General features: G+C 36.5%; 1 pseudogene; it reads left to right on the forward strand.

Annotated features, from left to right (window-relative positions):
- Positions 1–1500: 1500 nt before the first annotated feature.
- Positions 1501–2207, forward strand: LOC122477234 (annotated as a pseudogene).
- Positions 2208–4163: the final 1956 nt, after the last annotated feature.

Raw genomic sequence — 4163 nt, forward strand, 5'->3', positions numbered from 1 at the left:
ACAACCCAGTAGAAAAATAGGCAAAAGACCTAAATAAGCACTTTCACAAGAGGATATTTAAATGGTCAATAAACATATGAAAAGCAGTGATTTTATTGCTTCAATTTATATAAAGTTCAAAAACTGGCAAACTTATCTTTTAGAACTTTTAAAATTTACGAGAGTGGTTATGTTTTAGAAAGAATAGCAATTGGAAGGAGGTACTTTGGGGGCTTCGGAGTTTTAAAACCAGATGGCATGTCTGCAACGTTTTTTTTCACAGTACTGTCTCTGCTGTAGTTCTTTTTCTTGATCTGGATGACGGATACATGGATGTGTTCACTTTGTGAAAATACACAGAGCTGTAACTATGATTAGTTCATTTTTTTGTTTTTATGTACATTATACTTCAAAAATAAGTTTATAAACACACACGCTGATGAACTGAAGCAACAACAACAAAAACTTCACTGTGTGAATAAAAACAATTCCAGGCAAAATCCAAACTATAGACCAACTGTTTATGATTTTGCCTAGTAAATATATTGGACGTTAAGAGTTAAAAAAACTGTGGAAGAATATTAAGGTCATTTGGGAGAAAGAACGACCTTTATAATATGACTCCAAATTCAGAAAACATAAATAAATGATAAATATGACAGATTTAACTACAAAAAAAATAAAATTTTGTATGTAAAATAAATGAACAAAGTAAGAATGTAGACCGGGAAAGTGCAACAAATACTAAAAATAACATTTAAAACACTGTAAATAAACTTTAAAAAATATATCTAATAGACTCTTTCTTATAGTTAATGCTTTATTTTTCTTTACTTTTTAAGTTTATTTATTTATTTTGAGAGAGAGAGCGAGCAAGGAGAGAAAGGGCAGAGAGAGAGAGAGAGAGAGAGAGAGAGAGAGAGAGAGAGAGAATCCCCAAGTAGGCTCCTTGCTGTCAGTGCAGAGCCCAACACTGGGCTCAAACTCACAAACCGTGAGATCATGACCTGAGCTGAAATCAAGAGCTGAACACTCAACTGACTGAGCCACCCAGGCATCCCTTACAGTTAATACTTTAATACTGTTTTCTATTCAACATGTTCTACTTATGAGAATATAATTACTTTCTTTCTTTCTCCAAATTTTTATTTAAATTCTAGTTAGTTAACATACAGTGTAATATTAGTTTCAGGTGTAGAATTTAGTGGTTCATCACTTACATGTAACACCCAGTGCTCATCCCAACAAGGGCCCTCCTTAAGCCCCATCACTATTTAACCCATCTGCCTGCTCACTTCCCCTGCAGCAACCCTCAATTTGTTCTCTACAGTTAAGAAACTATTTCCTGGTTTGCCTCTCTCTTTTTTACCCCCCATGATTAACTGTCTTGTTTCTTAAATTCTACATATGAGTGAAATTATATGGTATTCAAAGGGATACATGCACCCCAATGTTTATAGCAGCATTATCAACAATAGCCAAATTATGGAAAGAGCCCAAATGTCCATCAACAGATGAATGGATAAAGACGATGTGGGATTCCAGAAGAAACAAGAGTGCGGCATGAACATGGGGAAGCAAAAGAAAGCAAGAAAGTATGCAACCATGAAGCGAATGCTTAGTCTCCGAGATCAGAGGCTGAAAAAGAAGGATAGATTGAAACCTAAAAAGAAAGAAAAGAAAGATCCAAGTGCACGCAAGGGAAGAGAAGTCCCCCAACATCCTTCCTGCTTATTCTTCCAATATAACACACAGCTGGGCCCACCTTACCACATCCTGGTTGATACCAACTTTATCAACTTTTCCATTAAAGCCAAACTTCACTTAGTACAATCAATGATGGACTGTCTGTATTCCAAGTGTATCCCTTGTATAACTGACTGTGTAATGGCTGAAACTGAGAAATTGGGGCAAAAGTATCGAGTGGCTCTAAGGATCGCCAAGGATCCAAGATTTGAATGACTACCATGCACACACAAAGGAACATATGCAGATGACTGCCTAGTAAAGAGAGTAACTCAGCATAAGTGTTACATTGTGGCCACAGTTGACCGGGACCTTAAACGAAGGATCAGAATCCAGAAGATCCCTGGAGTTCCCATCATATACATTTCTAACTATAGGTACAACATTGAGCAGATGCCAGATGATTATGGAACCCCTCGGTTCTAATTATAACACTCTAAAGATAGAGTTCCTCTGCCTTCCTTTACCAACTTTTTCTGTTGCCAGTTGATGTAGCAATATGCTATAACATTAATTATTCTCCTTCTTACCCATTTGCTCTGTTATAAGCTGAGTATGGTTAAATACACTCACTTGATGTTGTTTTGAAATTGATATTTTGTATCATTTGAATTTTGTTGCATCTTTTTATAAATCAGATGATTGCACACATAAAAAAAATAAAGATGATGTGGTACATATACACAATGGAATATTACTCAGCCATCAAAAAGAATGAAATCTTGCCATTTGCAACGACGTGGATGAAGCTAGAGAGTATTATGCTAAGTGAAATAAGTCAGTCAGAGATAAGCTATCTCTTGAGAGGAAATTATAGGTGATTTTTATTTCTTCTTGGGACAGCTCCTTACTTTTAAAAATAAGTGTGCCTTGTGTTAATGTCTCAATAGTGTACAATGAATATTTTAAAAATATGTTCATATATATATATATATAAATTAATCTAGAAATCAAGAAATCAAGAAATCTCTACTCCCCCTCAAAAGTATTCTTATTTCTGAACACCAGCTGATTTTTATTTCACAAAATATCATTTCTGTTCACCAATTATCATACCCCATTACTTCACACTATCATGCTCATTCTGGATAAGCATATGTCTCGATACTCTTATTATTGCCTTCTCAAGTACTTTGTGAATCCTTGAAATCTTAAATATATACATTACTAACATCTTACTAAAAATACTACTTTTTGAATGTTTATTTTTTTTTTAATTTTTTTTATTCAACGTTTTTATTTATTTTTGGGACAGAGAGAGACAGAGCATGAACGGGGGAGGGGCAGAGAGAGAGGGAGACACAGAATCGGAAACAGGCTCCAGGCTCCAAGCCATCAGCCCGGAGCCTGACACGGGGCTCGAACTCACGGACCGCGAGATCGTGACCTGGCCGAAGCTGGACGCTTAACCAACTGCGCCACCCAGGCGCCCCTTGAATGTTTATTTTTGAGGGAGAGAGAGAGAATTAATGGGGGAGGACAGAGAGAGAGGGAGACACAGAATCTGAAGCAGGCTCCAGGCTCTGAGCTGTCAGCACAGATCCCGATATGGGGCTCAAACCCATGAACCGTGAGATCATGACCTGAGCTGAAGTCGGATACTTAACTGATTGAGCCACCAAGGTGCCCCTAAAAATATTACTTCTTATAGTCAACAAATGAGCAGCAGACTTTCCTGTAAAAAAAAGTCTTTTAAAGTGATAAAAAGCAGTTACTTTAATCACATGCCATAGTAAAAATCAATAAAAAGATGTGCACGCCTGGCAAACTGCCTTTTTACAAAAAATCTTTTAAGTTTCTTTGTTTATTTATTTTTGAGAGAGTAAATGAGGGAGGGTCAGAGAGAGAGAGAGACAGAGAGAGAGAGAGAGAGAGAGAGAGAGAGAGAGAGAGAATCCCAAGCAGGCTCCACAATGTCAGTACACAGCCTGGCGTGGGGCTCGAACTCACTAACTGTGATATCATGACCTGAGCCAAAATCAAGTATCGGATGCTTAACTGACTGAGCCACCCAGGTGCCCCTGAAAACTGCCTTTTTGATCAATTTTATGTAACATGTGAAACAAATTCAACTAAAAAAGTCTAATCTTTCTTAAATGTTAATATCATAGAGGGATAATAATCTTATATCTTAGAGTCTCTTATAGTCTTGTGAGTTTTGCTTCATTGTGACTGTCATCAACTGAAATATTGACACCTCTATGATTGCAGTATTTAATTGTCCCATCATTCAAATATTAAGCCATGAACTCTTACTATTTGTTTCCATACCAAGTTAAAGACTTTGTTTCCTCAAATATTTTTCAAGTTATTTTCATAATACTTTCTTATTATGATTGTTATATTCCATGAACCAATACGAGCTATGTACCCATAGCAAAGCCTTCTTCCAATGTCTCTTGAGACATAATCACCTACACACAAACTGTGTTTACCAT

Source organism: Prionailurus bengalensis, chromosome X, assembly GCF_016509475.1.
Source record: "Prionailurus bengalensis isolate Pbe53 chromosome X, Fcat_Pben_1.1_paternal_pri, whole genome shotgun sequence".
NCBI classification, from domain to species: Eukaryota; Metazoa; Chordata; class Mammalia; order Carnivora; family Felidae; genus Prionailurus; species Prionailurus bengalensis.